Source organism: Protopterus annectens, chromosome 14.part0 (genome assembly GCF_019279795.1).
Source record: "Protopterus annectens isolate FY-2018-M chromosome 14.part0, PAN1.0, whole genome shotgun sequence".
Taxonomy (NCBI): Eukaryota; Metazoa; Chordata; order Ceratodontiformes; family Protopteridae; genus Protopterus; species Protopterus annectens.
In genome coordinates this window covers 385,753,507-385,776,468 of record NC_056748.1, presented here as the reverse complement: position 1 = coordinate 385,776,468, position 22,962 = coordinate 385,753,507, and the positions used below count along the sequence as shown (strand labels likewise).

The 22,962-nt window shown below is 37.3% G+C and overlaps 1 protein-coding gene across 3 annotated transcripts in view; it reads right to left on the bottom strand.

Annotated features, from left to right (window-relative positions):
- The window catches only part of SORBS1 (sorbin and SH3 domain containing 1), a 4,096,285-nt gene that overhangs the window by 2,413,077 nt on the left and 1,660,246 nt on the right, over positions 1-22,962 (bottom strand). Inside the window, exon 1 of one of the 3 annotated variants that reach the window (XM_044056123.1) lies at positions 11,653-11,765. The exons of the other annotated variants lie outside the window; for them this stretch is intronic. The gene's annotated coding sequence lies outside the window, so the exon portion shown is untranslated. Of the gene's footprint in view, positions 1-11,652; positions 11,766-22,962 lie in introns of those variants that run through there. 3 annotated transcript variants of the gene reach the window in all.

Genomic DNA, 22,962 nt, shown 5'->3' with positions numbered 1-22,962 from the left:
GTGAACTACAAGTTCCTAGGGGAAAAAAATTGCTTGGCCGTCGCCATACATTTGCCCTTTTCCCTAACTGTAGTGCAATCTCGGAGTTGGTATATTTAGTTAGGGGTTTGTAATGTTTGAACTGGTATGTCGTGTCTGGTTGGCCTACCAATTTTTTCCCTAGGGGGGAAAAAAAAAAATCAAAAAAAAAATCGGTGCTCTGGCTGTTCGCATAACTTGTAGTTCACTATTTACTGGTTGATAAAATGGCGTTTGGTGTTTCGCTGTTTCAATTTTGTGATACAGACCTGGAACAGCCTTCTATAAGAAATAAGACAAGATACAGAGTTCAAGGTTTTTAGAGGTAAACTAAATGATTACCTAAAAGAAACCTAAGAATACTTCTATAATCTGAACACAAACTAATCTTCCAAAACAAATTTTTTGCTGCACATCTAGTCTTGCTGCTTCTCATCTTAAGTAGACAACAGTTATGTAAATTGCTCTTTACATGTCTACTTTATTGATACATTAATTATCATTTTCCCCTTTTCCTTCTTTCTCTCCTCTGCCTTCAGTTGTTTATTCTCACTGCACTGTAAGTGTTTTAGGTATTGAATCACAATGTATTTCATGTATGTGTTTCAAGGATTGTCCTGTCTCTGGAACAAGCTTCCCAATTTCCATCCATGCAAAGCAATCATATTCAAATGTAACTTGGACCAAAAGATGGGAAATCTCAAATTTACACATGGTTTGCCTCCTATGTCCATAACAGACAGGAAATGTCTATGAATACTGTAGGAGTACAAGTCTATATCATAATTTCGTAAAATTCCTTGAGTATTGACCCACGTCAGCAAAATTTCGGTAAATTTCGGGTAAGCTTGGCTACGCTTAATATGGCTTTTCCGCTGAGCTAATAGAAAAGCACACAGTGAACCTATTATACAAGTGTAAAATGTTTGTTGTTCTTCAGCACCTGTATCATAACTGAAAAGATTCCTTCGACCAGCCCATTCAATCAGTAAACAAAACACAAATAATATAAAATTAAACAAATTAGAGCACACATGGGCAAACAGGTGCCTGAATAAAGTCTTAATCTGCATTTGAATTTTGTCTGGGAAACCAAAGGTGTTCAGGAATCCCTTTAACCTCACCACTAAAGCAGAAGGACAGGCTAATGGATACAAGTTAGTAAAGCCTCCCCTTCATTTATGGCTGTGACTAGGAAACATTCCATTCCCTTCTTCAGATGGCAGGAAGGGTTCCAAACATGCTTCACAAATTTTCCTCGCAGAGTTACAGATAATGCAAAAATAATTGGGGAAAAGAACCAAAATTAGGAACACTTTTTGAATGCGGGCACTATTAACTTAGAACTTCTAAAAATAATTTCTAGTTTTAGGAGGGATGGAGCAAAAGTTTGAGAACGATTTAGGGGGTTCCCTCCAAATTCTGGATAATTGAAAGGTATGGTTCCACATGAGAACAAAGCTTCCACACAGTGGTGTTTCATTTCATCGGATTTAAGGAGAATTCAGAACAACTAGTAAATGAGTTCTGTTAGCACTCACATTTCTAGCTTCACCACTCCTTACAAGCAATTTAATAAACAGTTGCTTCCCGGAACAGGCTCAAACTCATTTGAGGGGATGTGTAAACAAATATGAAAATGCTGTATACTTTGTGATAATGGGCTGAATTCACAAGAACAGCAGTCGCAGAATAGGAAGACTCTGTACTATGCCATATATGGGTTATTCCAAATGGCTGCATATGTGTTACAGTGCAACTAAATGTTTATTCTCTATGAGGATGCCAAATATGTTTTTTTTTATATCTGGAAGAGGGTCAAGGACTTTTTTTCATGGTGGCTCACTGTGACAGTCTGAGAATGCATACTTAGTGCTAAACTGAACTGTTGAGCTGAGCTGAAACGTGCAGTCATTCATTTCTCACGTGACTCCACATTATAAGCGTTCCTGGTACAAGAGCTACAGATAACAGATTTGATTCACCAATGCAGCAGTTTCTGTCACAAGGCTTTGTGGTTGTTAACAGGAAAAAAGTGAAAATTAAATTTTTGTCACTGTCCCAAACCTCAAATGAGAATCTACGGCATTCCTCAATAAAAACTCTAACACCCCAGCTACTAAGGATAAAATGTGTAGCACTCATGTCTCATTCTTTCAAAAATGCATTCTCTTCCATTCAGAGTTACTAAAGTGCATAATACAAGAACAGCCAAAATGAATCACCACATCTATGAATTTAGCACTTAAAAGTAACATGTGCCCTTAGCAAATCAGCAATTACAGAGCCACTTTCAGTCATGTGTCCATCATTTACTGTTATTTATAATTTAAATTGCTTTATTTTCATAATCTAATAATCTAATACCAGATATGTAGCTTAACATTATTTCCTTATTAATATCTCACTTCACTTGCTGGAGTTTTGAAAGTATGGATGTATACTAATACTGTATGTGATAAATATATTTCAAAAACATTCACATTTTTATTACTTACAATAATTTAAATACAAAGTGTCACTTAAGAAATCACAAGAACACGCAGAGTTATGTAGAAAATGGACAAAAAAATAATAGATCATTATTTCAAGGAACTGTGGGAACTCAGAACAACCATTTCCTGTTCTGCCACAAAAGTACTTACAGAGAAAAGACAGAGTAGTTTATATGTCATTATAATTCTACTAGGACACAAACTGCAGAAAAAAAGAGGAAAAAAAAAAAAAAGACTGTATCTTTGTCTTTTACTGAACCACAGCTCTGACACTGTGGGAATTAAGGCATATAATAAAAGTAATGTTGTTTCTGCAAATAAAATTATGGGAAAATATGTACATGTCAACAGAGTATGAAATTTTAAGAAGCTCTGTTCTTCCAAATATCTGCAAACAAACTACAGTTGTATTAACAAACTTACCATAACAGTAGCTAGTCGAATGATTACTGCTGCAGTAGCCTTAGTAATGTGGGTTATATTCTGCTAAACACATAACAGCTGTTCAGCTTACAAAGCTTAGGGGCACCTTCCATACACAAAAAACGTTAATCAGCTCAAGCAAAGCTGAAGAAAACAAAGCTGTTTGGGTGCCAAGCCCTTCAGAGTTTTCATACCAACCAAGAGAGAGGAAGCCTAGAGCACTTAAAAGGTTAATGATGGGAATATAAACACAAATGTCCTCACCCTAACATAATAGGTGGAGGGAGCAGCTACCACACCAGTGATCACTCAAACATCTACTGTGATGGTAAGTTTATTTACACAGCTGTACAATGTTCATCATATTGATCACTGCTACAGGAGTCTTAGCTATACAGGTATAATGACTGGGAACAGGAAGATTGAAGGTCCAGAAGCATCTAACGAGAGGACCTAGCAAAGCCTGTCCTAGATCTGGAGAAGAAATCTAGTTCATAGTGCTTTGTAAAGGAATGTACATATGGCCAAGTTGCTGCTTCTAGAATAATTCTTGAATCCAGCATTTTCCAAAAAGGCACAGATGAAGGCAAGGCCCTAGCAAGCTAAGCATTGACCCTGCCTGGAATTGCCTTGTTGTGGTGGGTTTAACAAAAGGTAATAGACTGCTTTGATACAGGTTGTCCTTTCTTAGCTTCACAAGAAATGAACAACTGATTATATGTTATAAAAGTTTTACTTCTGTCAAGATAATGTATGAAATGTCTGAGGATTCCTAAAAACAAGTGAGAAAGGATATTCCATACCTTGGTTCTGGAAAGAAGACAGTGAGAGGGATTGCTTGCATCAAAGTAAATCTGGACACCACTTAAGACATAAATGAAGAATTGGTTCTTACAGAAATCTTGTCTTTGTGGGAAATGAGATAAGGCTGACCCACCACCATTCTTGCAGAAGTCAGAGCAATCAGCAAAACTACTTTCCATGTTAAGAAGCTCAAGTCAGCCTGATGAGTGGTTCAAATGAAGCAAAATGTAATTTGTCCAAGTCAACCGGTTTTCTAGGAGGCTAGGTATATAACATCACTTTCAAAAACATTTTCACATAAGCAGCAGGTTTTCCTGCTTCCTTTAATTTCTGTTGCATGTACTGAGAAAACAGATGCCTAAAAAGGTATGAAGACTATTATCCATGTGTTTATTTGCAGATGTTTGGAGTTTAAATGCATCAACAACCCATCTTATGTGAGTAGGTACAGACTGTGAACATTTGTAGTAACTGCCCTTGGCCATTTCCAAGAGATGGGAGTACCACTTAGATGCCATTAAAATTTTGAAATTTTCACTGGAAAAAAAAATATCCATAATAATGAGGAGTCCTCAATGGTGTACTTAGCTTGTCCTTTATTAAAGCAACATGAAACTTTAAAAAGCTTCAAACAAAGTTTTGCTTACCAAACCAGCAGTAAGAAACTTCTGATTAATTTTTGTGTTTGTACATCCTTTATGGACCAGATCACAGTCCTCATGTCTAGGTCTATGGTCATACATAGGGCACATGAGAAATGAGCACCTAAGCTGTGGTATATGAGCTGGTCTTACGGTATCCTTAGCAGGATACATTCCATCTGTCAGCATTATTTCAACAATGATATAATGATGAACACATTATAACAACCTCAACACCAAGGAGAAAAAAAAGAGAGAGAGAGAGAGAGAGAGAGAGAGATGGCAAAAGTTCTGTTGGAGGCAGAACCTTATACAAGATTCTAGCTCAAACAAAGAGGGGGATATTCTCAATGCAGTATTCAGCACAACAGAAGTGGTGGGACAGAAAGCGATGCTACCTTCTTGCAGTGTGGTTTCTGATCTCTGCAGGACAACAAAAAGAGGGATGTGGCAACAAGTGACCAAAATTCAGTCTGATAGGAAATAAAACTTGAGATGCAATATTAAATGGTGGCAGCAGCAGCTGGCAGCAGTGGAATCATTAAAAGAAAAATGCATATAGAAAGAGCAGCCAGTCTACAGAAGAGATTATTGAAAAGTTGTAAGTGAAAAGCAGAGAGGAGGTTAAATCTCTGTGGAAGAAAAGTCAATACAAGATACAGCCCTGGTGCAGTATGTTTCAGAAAAACACAAAAATTCCATGTTGTCATATACTTTAACCCCAAACATATACACACATATATCAAAGGATAGCCACTTACTAAAAAATCTGTCAGAAACAAAATTAACAGCTAAAAATCATATGACCAATAGTAAAAACTTCAAGTTTAAGTCTGCAACATGCAGCTACTATAAAAAAGAAATATGGTAAACCACAAATAAGCTACCATCAGCATACATAAAAAACAGCTGTTTCCAGGCAGACACCTAGGCCACCATTCTGTTACAGGGGTTTCTTTACTTCTTTTTAAAATATGTAATTATTTTGGTATTCATTAAATTAGCAGCCAGATCAAGTCTGCACCAGATTAGGCTGAATTATGCTATCTGTAATGCAGATGACTTGCAAATAGCAGGGGAGCCCATGTGCAATAGCAGTAAATATTTTTTGAAGCAGCTAACTGAGCAGATATGAAAAAGATTGGGCCAGATGCCAGCTTAGTAAATCAATTTTGGGGTTATTAACTCTGTGACATGCATGGATTAGTGGTAGATGATTTATTTTGTTGAGGGGTATCATAAGAGGGGGTACACTAGCCTACTTGAAGAAGACATACACACTTTGTTGGACACCTTGGTAGAGTGTGAAGTAGTACTAAAGTTGCCTGTTGGGTGACATTTGCACACAGCAAGATATTTTAACAGGAAATGCACACGTCTGACTGTTTACTTTTTCTCTTCATTACTATAGCTGTGAATGTTTTGTATTTCACTGCTTTGCAGATTTCAGTCATGGGTATTTTTTGATTCAAGTGGTTTGCAAATTTCTATCTTGCAGTATTGCAACTCTTTCCTTTCAGCGCTGAGTGAACTGATGTTTTGTATTTTATGACAATGATATAAATGTCCCATTTCTCCGTTGGTACATGAGAAAATTATGGTCGAGACTGTTTCTAGGAGGTCAAAGTCTGAGTAATGTAACCAGTTTCGGAGTTTTTCGCTTATGTTCTTAGACTAGAATTTGGACAAGATTATCAGCAGCTAAGTAATTTGGATCATTAAAAAAAGAAAAAAATAACCACATGTTGCATCATTTCCCTGCTGCCATGTGGATAGTATGTGTATGCTCAAATTCAGAATTCAGATTAACATTTACTGATGTACTTGATTCAGCTATGCACAGAACAGTAAACAGAGCATAAACATACTACATCCAGAATCAAATAATACCAAATACGGCCACCTGGAGCATACCTCTCAACTGTCCAAAATTTGTTGAATGCCCTCATTTTTGCTTCATATTATTGGTCTGTTCCTTATAAAACTGTGGTTTACTAGGAAATCACTGAAGGTTGAAGTCCTCAGTGGGAAGAGGGTTGGTATGGGGGTTGATATAATGGATAAGATTTTAACCTCACAGGTACAAGGTACTGGGTTTGATTCTCACCTCTGGTTATTAGCTAGGCTTGTAGTAGTCTACAGACTAATAACATATAAATGTATGATAACATTAGAAAAAGTGTGTGTGTATATATTTCTCATAGCAGAAAGTGCTGTTAAAAATTATTGTTCACCTAATAGGCACAAGGTACAGAGTTTGATTCTGACTTCAGGTTATTGGCTAGGAGATAGCCCTTCATGGCAGTTAGCCTAAAATTTACCTAAGAACCTATGAAGTCACTAAATAATGACAGACATTGAGGTTTCAGACTTCATATATTTAGAAAAAGCATGTGAATGCAAAACATGCTATTCTAGCAACATTTTAAGTTTATAAGAGCAATAATTAAAATCTGTCCCTTAGACCTTTGTGCCCCCATTAATTTTGGCTTTGCCCAAAAATCATGGTGTAAGAGGTTAATAGGTATGGTCTAGAGTAAGCAATAAAGGTAGTTATTTCTTTAAAATAAGATGTTGTGCCATATGGCCATGTCAAGATATTCAGGGTGGGTCAGTCTGGACAGTTAGGTCTTCAGGGGGCTCAAAGTCTGACGCTCACCAAGTCACCATGGTAGCAGATTTCAAAGGTAATGTGACTCAAGTGAAATAATACACAACAAACATTTCAGACTGCCTACCTGGAAATGTTAGCAGTCACAGCATGGCTAAGCATAGAGGTATGTGCAAAAATGTAAGGGACCAATAATGTGTTATTTTCAAATGTGTTCAGTTCAAATGAGAACAAACAGATTTCTGCTCTATCTGTGAACCATCAATTTCAGTGTCTTGAAGTTGTAGATAAAGGATATTACTGTAAAACCATACTTACACATGCACCAAGAAGTACAAATAAGTTTATTCACCCTAATGCCTTGGCGTACTGCCTTCTAGGGATTACTCATTAGTTAACAGTTAATTTTTTAAAGCTTTACATTAATTACTTAATTCAACACAAAGGTATAAATTCACTAAATCAAATATTGGCAGTTTAAAACTGTGTATAAATCTCTGTGAATCAAAATTATTCTACTTCAGAATAAAGTTTAGATTCCAGCTGATTCAACACACATTTTATCATCTCCCATTATACAATTTACATTGGCCAGAATCAAATACTTAAAACTACCCACTCTGCCATTATGTGCTTCATGTGCTTGTTAAGCAACTAGAGTTGTTAAATGAGTCCATAACAAAATTTGTTGTTAAAATGGGCTAATTAGTAGGCCATATAAAATACTGCATGATAGTTATAAGATTCAATCACCCCCCCCCCCAGGAAATGAATCCCACTGCATAACTGTGGATACAGCAAATTTGCTATCTGATGAACAATAAGCAGGACTGCTACCAGTCTCTCAGTTGCTCAGATTGCTATGTGAACAAGCTCTCCCACATCTAACCTAAAAATTCAACAAGACAAGCCTACACATACAGCCTCAAAACTGTTAAATTATTCACATCCTCCCATGCAAATCCACATTCCATACTGCACATTTCAGATCATGCTTTCTCAGTTCTTGGCTCTAAACTGTGGGAATCTCTCCCACCCAAACTTCAAGACATCTATTTGTATCCTCACATTCTGTATACACCTAAAAACTCATGTAACAAACTGAGCAAAGTTTACTTGCAACCCATCAGGTCACATAACCGAGACTATCCCTGTACTTTCCCCTTCATTCCGTCTACTCTACTCTACCGTCTTCCTACTCTACCCTACCATAACTCTGATGTTTGTCAAGTCTTTGTATATTTTGTACGTTATGCTCATTGTATGTTACTGTCTCTATTACTTACTTGTCACTATATTTTTTTATACTCACTGTCATACTTTTTTGGTCAGAACCGATAGGCACTGTACCTCAGGAAACAAACTCAAATGAGACATAAATCGTACTTTTGAGGGGGACAAAGGATCTGAATTGCCCAGATATAGTAAGGTCTCATTAAGTGTAATACTATTTGCTGTTGTAATTAGCAGAAAATGGAAATTCAATTTAAGCCAACTGTAAATGAAGTACAGAATATTATGAACTGGATAAAAGAACTACAGTTGGTATCTTTAGGAAGGGGAATGAGAAAATTACATATAAATACATGGAATTTGTTGTATTATTACATGCAGAATAATATTCAGCAGGAGTGAGGAATAAGGAAAGGCAGGAAATACGTGATTTATGTAATCTGTAGTGAATGCTTAATTTACAATTAAAAAGAAAACATATATGTATAATGCATGAAATTGATGAAAATTATAGTGGTTTAATTTTCCTTTCTATTAATTATGTGCGCCCACAGCATTGTTTCAAATAGCATTTAATAAAGGTGTTTAAAAATGCTATATTTCTAATATGAATGATACACTAAATTGTACATGTATGTAGTAAATATACGTTTTGTGACAATATACTATAGTGACAAAATAATTTTAGTAACATTCAGTGATACAGTTCATGATGAGCAGCAAGATGATGTAAGAAGTTAATAATGAGATTGTTAGACAGCAGACACTATTATAGGTCTGATGTTTTAGTAGAAATTTGTTAATAGCAATTATTATATTTGGTATTATTGTCAGGAAAGGACAGTTTTATGTAGCAACTGCTTAGTACTTTGTGTATTTAGATTAGGCAGCATAATTTCATATCCTTTTTGAATGTATAGAAAGTAGCACATTCTTGAATTTTAGTAAGAGGAGTGTCATATCTTTAGGGTAAACAATAACTTGACCTTTGGTGTACCGTTTGGGTGCACTTAGGTGGAACATATTGGACATCATTTTTGGACACTTTGTTAAAGTGTAACCTCCTATGATCACATCTAATTATTTTCAGTGACGACGCAACACTTGGAAATCATCAGACAGACTATTTTCAAGATGAAGCAGAACTTGTCCAAAAATTAATTTCCTGTATAACCATTTTCAAACTGATTCTGATACATGGCTTGAATATATGGAGAAACAGAAGTTCTACAACAAAACCTAGAAAAACAGGAAAAAAGATCCTCTTGTTGTAATTCCAAATGGATTATGGGAACAGAAAGAGATATAAGCTGTTATGGTTCATAATGTAAGGGGAAAGTGGAGTACCAGTTATATTTTGTTTGTGACTGCAGCAAGCACACCCTAAGGATTATCTCAGTTCCTTGTTAACATCTGGGAAAATTGAACACAATCATCCAGACTAAGAATGCACTGCATAACTCTGTGGCACCGCAATAAATAAACCCTCAGAAGGACATGTATACCTCAAATTACAAAAAATACTAAGGGAAAGTAGCAAACTCTGTAACATTTGTATCAAGTTAATATTCTGTTGTAATACTACAAATGTCCAATACAGCAAAAAAAAAAAAAAAAAAAATGCAGTTTCAAATCTCTGTTAGCAGGATGATGTGCAAGACAGTTACAACACTTGACACAATGTTAACAGATCTGGGACAAGGCCAAACAAGAGAACAATTTTGAAAACTACTTCTGTTTATAAAACAAACAAAAGTAACACGTTTCACCTGTAAATGAAAAGTTTCAGGCATCATTAGCTTAATTTCAAGTAACACATATCTGTAGTAAAAAGGGCATACTCAGCAGAAGCAGATGTTACATAAAATCAGTGTTTTGCTTGAGATAGCTGTGGTTAAACTTCAGTGAAAATTGACAACTTCAGAACATCACAAACCAATTATAACTTCTGTGGAAGTGAGGAGACACAGTAATCCTATATACATTTGGAAGGCAGGAGAGTTATTAGGTCAGGCTATGTAAAAACTCTTGTTTTCATGAGTGACTTCAGAGTGACATGCAATATTCATAAGTGGAAACACATCATGATCTATAGAACAAATTCCCTGCAAAGCTCACTATCTCAACCACAAGGTTGTACTGCAAGTCCACATCGGACACAGGAAATTCTAATCTAGGAAGTGAACACTGTAGATATCCACCTTAGTTAGCCATCACCACGTTTCTGACCATAGCCTCTGTACTGAAAGTCAGAACACCTCCAATCACATAAAAAGTTAACTTATTCATATATTGCCTGCAAGAAAAAGCAGCAAAATAAAGTAAACGCAAAGTATTTTGTTTATGGTCATTGTTCAGTTTCCACGGTAACAATCAACATTCTTAGTCTATAAACGACAGTCAGCACAACCCCAGAATTTGCAAATTCACAAAATCAAAATGTGGAGAGAGTCATCTAAATGTCGTAGTTTTTCTCTTATATACATATATACACATCCATACATATGCACACATACACCTATGCCACAAATTCATACCTTCACAGTAGTGCGTCGACAAACGTCACACTGCTACAAAATAATAGTATGAACAAATAAAGAAAATTCTTATGATAATCTCCGGTGAATCAGTACATGCAAACAGCCCTCTTATATTTTTTTCACAGTAATATTTATTCACAGCAGACTGCTTATCATATGCAACACCAGTCTCACAACTTAACTGCATGTGTAAACCATCCAGTTCCAGGCACGTCACACACATACATATACACCATTCTATCACATATTACCAGCAGGTGGAGAAGAGCTCTTAGCTGAGCAGGAGTACCAGGAAGAAGACAGAAAACGCTTCACCTGTTGTGTCTGACTTTGTATGGAAGCACCATACGCAGTGATCTGCTCACCATCATTCACTGCCAGGTGTGAATGTGGAAACGAAGCAGCACATTGGTAGAAATGTAATGACTCCTGCTCACAAATTCATAGACGCACATATCATATACAGCGTAATGTACCACAACCTAACCAGTGCTGAATTTCTTGTCGTGCATATTTCTCAAGCCCAAAAGATATTCGAAACACCAGTAGGTACTACTGCAAAAGGCCACACTATATAATTAATGATTAAGATTAATTAATATATTTATAAAACAGAATACGTAAACTTCAGGTGGAAAACTACAAATTTTCAGCCGAAACTTCGATACTTGGCTTAACAAAGTCACATTTAATTGAGTATTTCCCGGCTCTTGATACATTTTGGCAGTCACAAAGCTCCACTCTGTTTCTGGACAAAGACTACCGCCTCTAAAAAGCATAAAAACAACGCAATCTCCATTTGTTCCTTCCCCCACATATAAAAACGTGGTAGATTAAAACGGAGAAATAATACGGTACACAACTCTACCAATTATCGGCACACTTACTGTAGTACCCTGTACCTGCAGGTTTAGCACACAAGCTTGCAGCTACTATGCATGATCCCGAAATGTCTGTCAGAAGTTTTCACCTGAGAAGTGACTGCCGTTAGTAAGATGTCCGCAATTACCTGATAAAAATGCCGCTTAGTATCCAAGACGCCGACTCTTGCTCGTGCCCTACGCTAACTGCCGTAAATGGGGGGCTAAATCTCTTTGACACATCCAACAAGTCACAGCCCGTGTGACGTACCACTCTCCCAAGTATAAACTATAAACCCAAGTTGTATGCTTCTTTTCTGCAGTACCGTTAAATCAGCAACGTTCATAAAGGACATAACCTCGAAAGGCAGCAGGATCAGAAAGTAGTTCATACATGCACTTGGGGGTACTAAAAGGGGGACCCTACCTAACGGTGCTCCATCCAGTTTCTTGTCAGTCGTTGGGAAATATCTGCCAAATCAGTAGCTGAGAAAGGAGATGGTTGGGAAGTGGATGCTTCACATGCCTGCTCTTAAACTGCATGTGCATTGTACTTCACAATGCCCGTTTAAAATTAGCACTTAAAACAAGACCACACATATCTCTCTTTTTTAAAGGAAGAGATTATTTTCTCTTCATAGGCAAAAGGCATTTAGTTTAGATAGGATTTCTGTTTGTTTGCGCATCCTGTAAAGAAAGCAGTAATCTTTCTCTCTTGCCTTGTTACTAATTTTGCTAAATAACTTTGGTCCCCGTCGAATGTTTTAGTATATTTAAAGTTATTAGCAAAAGCAAACAAAACATACTGCAAATATATGAAATAATGGAAAAGCAAGTAACAACTGACAGTTTATACATATATTTACATCATACGCTTTCAAAACATTTTTACGTAACCGTTTTCTGCAAAAAGAATGGACAGTAATCTGTACTGCTGGTCTCTCACCAGCACAGGATATCATTTAATTTCTTGTGTAGCTGCCAAATCTGCCTTTTGTTTTTTGGCATTGCAATATTTCATCGTGCGCCCCACCCTGTTGTGAATTTAGGTAAAAATGCACGTTTTACAGTTTGTTTTCCTACTTGCTATATTTACTTAGACTAACATTAAATCTTAAAATCATCGTGTGTGTGTGTGTGTGTGTGTGTAGCTATATGTATGTGTTTCTGTGTTTGCACAGCAAAAATATAAAACCAACATATCTTATTTACCTATACCTCTCTATACATGCACATGTATCCAGAGTTTATCTAAACAATCCAGTATTGCTTTGTGATTGACTTTGCAGTAGCTTTGGTAAGAGAAGTTTTTATTTGAATTGATATTTTATTTTTTCACACACTTTGTAGAAAGAAAGGGAAAGCACTTAAACAAGAATATTTAGTTTGATTTATATTTTGTTTTACCTTCCATGTTCGCTGTTGTTAGAAAGAGATGTGTTTTAGAGAAGCAAACTCCAGCCATTGCAAGAGTACTAGTCAACTATAAAATCACACAGACTGCAGAGGACAGTCCAGTGCTTATTTAAACAATCCCTCTTGGTTTGTGATTTATTGATCTTTACTGTTAAAAAGAGGTGTGACTGCAAGAGATAGTGAGCAGAAGCTACTGTGTACATTCGCCTGCAGTGTAAAGGAATTCCATCTTTTGTGTGACTTTCAGAACTACTACTATCAGAGCAACAACTTTACTGTACTTAATTTAATATTTAGTTGTGTACTGTTTGTGTGACTTTTCTCTAGGAAGTTGATTTAAATTCTCTTTGAATTCTATGGTAGCTCATTTTGATTATTCTTTTTTTATATTTTTTCATTTACAGCTGAATATAGATTTCTTAAATAAGTATGCATTAATGATTTGGTAAAGCAGAGATATCTTGTAGTGTAAGAAATGCTATGTATATTGAAAAGGTAACACTTGATAACACTGGTGATCTATGTTCCTCATGTCAAAATTTGGATGATTTACTTACTATGACGATTGCACTTGTGCAATTGGCACAGCTAGGAGAACTGTTGTTACATGTATTAATGACTGGACTGATGAGGTAAATAATGTTAGGCAAAGGCCAAATAGAACACATTTAGGAAAAGATCTATTGTCTGTAAAGATCACTCAACCCCTATGAAACAAGGCAATGACATTGACAAGTTCTGAATTCTGGATACACGTGCTCAGCAATCTGAGGATTCTGAGCATATAGAAGGAAATAAAAAATGAATGGAAGAATTTCACAACAAAATAACAAAGAAAAAAAAAAGATACCAATAAATTTGTGCAAAGCTAAGGGAATACATAGTGAAAGAGACACTGCTTTGTTATATAACATAGAGATTACAGGGAATCATAACAATTTTCTATCAGAAGACCTTCAGTCTACAGAAAAAGCATAATTTTTCCGAAGGAGAAGGTAGAAAAAATGTCAGGGGGCAAGTGAAAAGGAAGAAATAAAAACTGAACATAGAAGGACTGAAGAACATTACTATTAGAAAAAACGAGAAAGACCGACATTGACAATATGGCTCAAGCTGTTGATGTACAAAGCCAGCTGGATAAGAGCTGTATGCTTGCAAATGTAAAAAGCAATAAAACAGTGGGATTAATAAGACTAATGGTAAGGAAGATCCTCCCTTTGTAACAACTAATAGAGCAGATATTATTGAATTAGAAGTTGAAGATTCTTCAGAACTGATCAGAAAAGATATTCTTGTAATTGGAGATTCAGTTATTAGAAGAACTGATACTTGCATTTGCAGAGAAGATAATGAACATCTAATAGTGTTTTGCTTGGCCGGCGCAAAAATGAAGGATGTGAGGCAGGCCTTAGGATGCCTTAATGTAAGGAAGTATAGATCTGTTTTTATTCATGTTGGTACAAATGATCACATCCGCAAGGAGACTCTGACTGTTAGTAGGGAACTTCCAGTTGTTTTAGGGAACTTACAGCTCTCTTAGATAGTATAGCTTCTACAGGTGTTAGGACGTATTTCTCACAAAACACATATAGAAAGGAAAGTTGTGTCTCCGTGAATTAAACGATTTTTTGAGTGAATATCTACATGAAAAAGTTTCCTGTTTTAAAAAACAGAAATGTACAGAACATCTGAGCCGAATTTTGGGCACACGTGTTCAGACAGGATGGAGTGCACTTGTCAAGATCAGGGTAGAGAATTTTTGCAGCAGATATTTTGCAGTATTTGACAAACACAACACAGAATTTTTGCCAGGTTGAAAATTTAACGTTCACAGATAACAATATTTGATGCATTTCTGATGGTTGTTAAAGCTAGGAGCATTAATACTAAAGTTTTTTTTTTTTTTTTTTTACTGGACAATTTTCTATGTTCCTACAAAACTGATGTTGCTATTCTTTGTGAAACATAGTTAAAGAACAATGACTAGAAACCAGTTCTGTCAGGGTATAAATGTTTTTACTGTAACAGACATTCTAACAAAAAGTCAGGTGGTGGTGTTATGATAGTTATGAGCCCTGCAATTATTACATGTTCAGTGGTAAAACAAATACTATAGATTGTGTAACTGTGACAATAATAAAGACAGTCCTGGAACATATAAGTGTTGGAGTGTACAGACCACCAAAGTCAAATGCTTATGACCTACAGGAGTTCGTACATTTATTGTATGAAACACAAGAGGGAGGAATAATAGCCAAGGACTTAAATGTACCAGAAACAGACTGGAATAATATTGATTTTACAATATTATAAAGTAAATTATTCACAACTTATACTCAGGAACAACAATTGCTTCAAACTGTAAAAAAAAAAAAAAAAAACTACCAGGCAATGGAACATACTAAACATTGTCTGTGTTTCTAAAGAATTTACTGTTACATCATGTCATATTTTACCGTCATTGTTATGCAGTGAATATGGGGTTATTAAGATGATTTTTTTGCCAGATAATTCTGCCAAAGTAAAATCTAAACCAATGCACAGAAGATTAATAGATTACATGAAAGCAAAACAGTCAGTATGTAAAATTAATTGAAACGATGCATTCCATGGAAAAAGGTTTTAAAACAGTAATTGCCAGAATGCAAAGAATAAAAAAAAATGTTTAATATCAGGATCTAGGCACACAGTGTCAGGAAGATATATTTCCATAAGAACAAGACGCTTGATTAGGGTGAGAGACAAAAAAAATCAGCTGAAAGGTAAAGTTGGAATAAGGCTGTTACCAGCCAAAATAGTCATAAAAATAGTACTTTATTAAGTGCTTTCTTTCTATTAATAGGACTTCATCAGAATACAATAGTAACACCCTGCCTTTTATATTTTATATAGGAATGGTGTTTGGGAAGAGACAACTAGAATACTAATCGATTAATTATCCAATAAAAACTTAAAAAAACCCTACCCATGTTGCACCTAAAATACAAAAAAATATTATACGTTTAGGCTAAACAATTATAACCTTATCTATAAAACTTCATATGTTAAAACAGAAGGAATATATCTGCAACCTAACCTTTAAAGCCAGCTTGTTCATAACCAACCCAAATATTACAATTTCAAGGCAGTTAATATCAACAGTGGATGAATAGATAAAAAATCATTTAATTCTGGGGTATTGTTAGCATTTAATCTAAGCTGCCACAAAAGTTATTTGTGTTCCAATATTACTTGCCATTTGTTCTCCTAGGGTTGGGAACTACCTATTCTAGTATACTAAACTGAAACATGTCAAACTGTGCACAGCGTAGGGAGTATTTGTATAATGCATTGTTGTCATTCCTATTTTAATGTCATACAAGTGGAGTAATATTTGGGTTGCTTATGAATAAGTTGGTTTTAAAGGTTAGGTTAGGGATATATTCCTTCTGTTTTAAGGTATTTTCAAAGTCAGGTGGCTTGAGATTAACCTCTTCTCTTCCAGTATATTTTGTTGAAACATATAAACTTAAACAGTTACAATAATACATGTATATTTATTTTTCTGTCCAGCAGGGCACACTGTTGGTACAATTCTAACACAAGCAGTATTACAAATATATTTTTCAATGCAAGGATCTGTACAAATCAGTTTGATATACAAATGACATATAATTCTTCACAAAATTCTAGCTAGCTATGCTGGCATATGTTACACATCCACTGCCCTACTTCTCCTGGCATAGCTGGCAATACCTGACATTGTCATACTGGAGTTCAACATGAGGGACATCTAGTGTCCCTAAGAGTCTCATTCCTCCAGAAGTCACTCGTGAGAAATGGAGGAGGAGGATGGAGGGTGGGAAGTTGAGAAATAATGAAAATAGGCAACACAGATGGAACATTATGGTAAGTACATAACTTCTTTATCTGATGTTGTCAGTTTCCATTCATTGCTCAATGGATGAGACAGAGTCCCCACCTATCTAAATTCCTGTGTGAACTCTAAGGAAGGATACTGCTGAGTATGGTTAGTATGGTTGAGCCAAAGGCTGCTCTTTCCCTCGAGACCAGATCTAGTTTGTAATCAGTGATAAAGGTATGAGGATTTGGTCAAGTTGCAGCAGCACACATATCATCCATGGATGCTCTAGACTGGAATATAGTGGAAGTAGTCATAGATCTAGTTGAATGAGCCTTTAATGGTTTTGGAAAGAGGAGATTAAATTTGTTGTATGTAAATTATATGCAATCTGTCAACCATCTGGCTAGAGTTGCATTTATTACTGATTTGCCCAACGTGTTATGTGCAAAGGAAACAAACAGCTAGTCTGTCTTTCTAATTTCTTTTGTTCTGTGCAGGTAGAAAAGTAATTACCTATGAACATCCAGTAAGTGCAAAATATGTTCTCCTTTATTTGAAAAGTGGGAAGAATACTAACAGGTTATTGGGTTGGTTAATGTTGGATTCTGACACCACCTTTGGTAGGAATGAAGAATTGGTGCATAAGGTGACCCTTTCCTTGTGGAAAATAAAGCATGGGGGGTAAGAAGATAATGTTCGAAGTTCTGAAATTCTTCTAGCAGATCCAATTGCAGCTAAAAAGAGTTTTCCAGGTCAAACATTTTAAATCACATTTAGCTGCAGGTTCAGAGGGGTAATACCTTTCAAAACAGCTTTGCACAGTTTAGAGGAAGCCAGAGAGGAATTTTGAAACCCCATATGAAAGTTAGAGATGGCTGCAAGCTGAACTTTAGTAGTCAATGAACTAGCCCCCTCATTAAATAAACTTGCCAAAAATTCAAGAAGAGAATGAATTGGGACTGAGAAGGGGTCTACCTGTTTCTGCTCTTCACAATAAATAAATCTTCTCCATTTATTCCGTAAAGTTTTCTCAAAGAGGGTTTATGGGAAGATGGCAGTACAGAACAGACAGGAAAGAGAGCATTGGCTGCCTGGCTATTAATGGAATTGGAGAAATCATGCAGTTAGTTTGAGATTTGAGAAGTCTGGGTAAACCATGCCTGTCGGGTGAGACAGAAGGTCTGGAGTTGGATCCAGAATCCAGAAGATGAGGCAAAGGAGGCAGAACTAAATCTGTTGAGGCCAGTAAGGTACAATGAGGATAACTTTGCTCTTCAACCTGGCTGCTTTCTGAAGGAATTTGGGAATTAAAGGAGTCAGGGGATAAGCATACAGAAGACCGGGGGACCAATTGTGCAGTAGAGCATCCCTTGGTGTCTCTCCCAGTGAGGGAATTATGGCAACAAAGCTGCTGAACTTGTTGTTTAGGGAAGATGCAAAGAGATCACAGCATGGCTGGCCCCACTGAAGGAAAATCATGTCTGTCATTTTGGTGCTGAAAGACCACTCGTGAGGTAATAAGATGGACCTGCTTAGTTTGTCTGCTATCACGTTGGACTTCACTGGAATATGCATTGCAATTAGAAAGCAAATGGAAAAAATCACCCATTGCCACACTCTCAGGGTTTTGCTACACAGGGGGTAAGATCTGGTTTCCACCTTGTTTGTTGATTTATCAAACTACTGACATGTTGTCCATTTAGATTGCAATTGTTCCAAGAGGGAGAGAGTTTTGAAATGCTTGCAAAACCAAAAGCTCCAGTCTCATTTTCAGAACATTGATATGCAAGTTGGCTTCTTCATGGGACCAAGTGCCTTGGACTGTCTTCCCCAGAAAATGCCCCCCACCCAATTTGGGAAGCATCCATGGTCACTATGGCCCTGGGTTGAGGGAGAATGAAAGGATGACCTTGCACCAGATGTTGTGACTACATCTACCAGGAAAGATACCTTTTGCATACCTGAGTTATTCTTATCTTTGTGGACATGGTTGAGCTAGAACTGACCATTGTATTTGCAACATTCACTGCAGAATTCTCATGTGATATCTTGCTAAAGGAGCTAAGATTATTTCTGCTGACATTGATCCAGGGCTTGCAGAATCAACCAGGCTGAAAATCTGGTGCTGCAAATTATTTTTTTGACCTGATTTCTTATTGTTTGTACTCTTGCAAGGGGAAAAGAAGCTACCATAGATACTGTGTTGACCATTGCCCCTTTTCATTCTAATGTCTGAGCAGGTTGTAATTGTAGCTGTTGTAATTGATGGTTATGCCAAGATTTGAAAAACTCTGCAACACTTGGTCACATGCTTGTACCAACTGATACCTGGTATGAGTGGTAATGAGCCTTTCATCTAAGCAAGGAAACACCCAAAATCCCTGCAGTCGCAAGTGATTTGCTACTACTACTACCATTCACTTGGTTAACACCCTGGGGCTGTGGTGAGGCCAAAGATCAGTGCTGTAAACTGGAAATGACTGACTCCCAGCCAGAAGCATAAGTACCTTCTGGATCATCTGTTCATTTTTATGTGACAGTACACATCCTGATGGTCTATCTAGCACATCCTGTCATCCTTGCAGAGAAAGGGTAGAATGGACTGAACCATGACCATCCAGAACTTGGTGTGTCAAACCGATTTGTTCAACACACTGAAATCTACAATCACTCTCCAGTCCCCTGTTTTCTTTGGCACTAAAAAGAATCTTGAGTAAGTTCCGGATGCTATTTGGTCTGGAAGGACATTTTGGATGGCTCTTTTTTTCCAAGCATCTTTTGGATTTCTATTGCTCATGCTTCCCTCTGATTGGGTGGAACATTGGGAATTTTCTTGAGTAATGGAGGAGGTAGGGAAAAGGGAATAATGATTTTCTGCACCCAAGAGTCCTTTGTTATGTTTAGCCAGGCTTCCTGTTGCACAGATAAATGGCCACTGACTGTCTCCAGAGGAAAACAATTAGGTATTCCTTACAGAGCGCTGAAAGGGTCTGTCAGAAAATGTATCTCTATACCCTCAGTTTGGTGAGCCTTCTCTGCCACTGGGGTGTCTTGTGCCATTATCACTCCTCCCTGTGCCTCTGGGGGAACTACCTCCCTGTGTGTCCTGGAAAGGAGCCTGAGACTTCTTGAACCACATTTTTCGACCTCTCCATTGATTCCTGGAAAAGGTTCTTTGAGGAGTCAAAAAATATATACCCAGTGCAGATAGGGTCTTTCAATCTTTCTTACACCTGGAGAGTGTGTCTTTTACAGTGGGGCCAAACAAAGAAGAACTGTCAAAGGGAGCACTGACTAAAGATGACTTGAAGGGCTCCACAAAATCTCACAGGTGCATCCAGGCATGCCTTCTGATGGAAATACCTGAACCCACCTTCTGTGGCATGCAAGATGAGCCTCATGGACAAATTTGCAATAGATTGAAGGGTAGCCAGCTATGAGGCCACAGAAGTGTGAGCCTCTCCAGCAGTGATCCCTGAAGCAGAGTTTGAATGTTACTTAATCAAATCCCTTTGCAGTCTCATGAAGTGTGAGAAGTAGTTCAGTGATCAGAGAGCAAAATGTTGCTGAAGCATAAACTCACTTCCCAAATCTGTCCAATGCCCTAGATTCTCTATTAGGGGGATGGACAGTGGAATTCTGTTCCACAAGTTCCTTCCTTGTAGCTGCCACCACAACCATTGCATCAGCTGGTATTCCCTTACTCCAATGTTTCGTTTCTACTGGTGGTGTCAGAATCCTGTCTGGTCTCTTGGGGATTAGCTCAATCATATCAGGTTCCTTCCATACTCACTTAGAAACCAAATCAATAAGTTCATCAGTGGGCGGAGAAGTCCAGGAGGTAGACAGGCCGGTCCTGAAAGCTTCCCGAAATACTAACTTCTCAAGAGTTGGGTTTTGGGCAGACCAACCACCCTTCTGTTTAAGGATCTGAAGGATGTCTCTAAATGAGATGTCACTGGGTGGTGATTTGGGACACACTTCTCCCTCATCAAAGTCAGTATCCTTGATGACGGACTCCTAGGGAGAGTCCAAGCGCCTCCTCTTGCACTTCCTCTTCTTAGGGAGATTTTCAGTGCGATGATCCAGGGAATTATCAGAAGAGAAGGCAGTATGCAGCAGGGTGGTCTGTAAGCTTTGGGCTGGCTGTCCCCATGGAGTAGAATGCTGAGGATTACAGTGCAAAGTCAGCCGAGATGTTGAGAGTGGATCTGAGGGGGAAAAACCCCTCTAACTTGCTGAAGCAGAGAAAACACTCTTCACAACTTTGAAAGCAGATCACTCAGGATAAAAGGAAGTCAATGCAGCCAATAAAATGAGTTTCTGGCCTGCCACTTCCCTCCACTCTGACAGCCGTCCAACTGAGGTGGAAGCTGGAGCCATGCTGTCAAACATTAAAGCTCCAAGAGTAAGAGTTGGGCTCGAAAACCTCATAGTTGATCCTATCCCCCTGGATCTGACCTGGAAGCTTCAGCTCTCAGAGTCAGCCGATTCCAAAGATGTCAGGGTCAGTTCACACAGAGTAACAGCTGGATCCAAAGACAATGGTCTCCTCAGATCTGACCCAGGAGGGCCCGGCATGTTCATATCACAAGACTCTAACACCACAGGTTGGGTCAGAGGAGTTGTTATTGGTGTAGTAGTAGATGGGCAGTGCTCCTGAACCAAAGGGGTAGGAACCATGAAGACTCCCTTGTGAAACTGATCCATGAAGAATCTCCTCATCATCCTTTCCACATCTGCCTCTGTGAGACTTCTAGAAGAATGACAGGACACCACTCAAGGAGAATTAGAGTGCCGCTCCAAAAAAGGGGGAGGGCACGCTGGATGGTACCGGATCCACACTGGGTGAATACACAGTACATGGCAATTTTTGGGATCCATGGTACATTTTGTTGGATTGGAGGAAGGACTAGCCACACATTTTATCGGATCCAAAGATGGACAGATTCCAAAATATGTTGGATTCGAATTTGCCTTCTTTTTTCTTGTCTCTAATGAAGTATAAGCAGTTGAGTCAGAAGATCTGGACCCTTTGCAAGGGTCCTTCATTTTAATTTTTGGAGACTGAACTCCAGATATGGCCTGAGAAAAAGGAGTTGGTAATAGTACCTTTAAGATTAATTTATTCCATCTTTCCATTAAGGGCCTGGGGTAGACCTCACTGCAAATGTTGCATACCTGGTTGAGATGTTTGGACCGTAGACTGTATACACATAAAGAGTGAGCATCTGAAAAGGGGATTTCTTTCCCCACATTTTTCACATTTCTTGAATCCTTTATCAGACATCACAGTGTACTGCTCAAAATATTGCAACCAAAAGTATCCAGACAGTGAACGACTAAATACTAATACTCCCAAAAAGAAGAAACCAGTGAGAGAAAGGCTAGAAGATAAATATATATATTATATACATATATATATATATATATATATATATATATATATATATATATATATATATATATATATATATATATATATATATATATATATATATATATATATATATATATATATATATATATATATATATATATATATATATATATATATATATATATATATATATATATATATATATATATATATATATATATATATATATATATATATATATATATATATATATATATATATATATATATCTACTTCATTTCACCTAACTTCCAGTTCACTGACTCCCATTTGACTGAGACCAAATGACTGAAATTTCATTTCACTGACACTTTATTTCACTGACAGTTCATTTGACTGACAAGTATTATTAGCAAGAAAATGGAATATGCCCCCTTCCCCACTGTAGTGCAACCCTGGAGTTAGAATATATAGTTGGGGGTGTGGGGCACAGCCCCCATAATGGGGGTGTGGGGAAGCCCCACTTACTTTTCTTTTACTAAGCAATATTATATCAAAACTTAACAATATCATATGAAATGAAGTGGGGGGCTGCACCCCCACACCCCCCGATGTGGGGGGCTGTGCCCCCCACACACCCCCAACTATATATTCAAACTCCAGGGTCGCACTACAGTGGGGAAGGGGGCATATTCCATGTTCTTGCTAATAATACTTG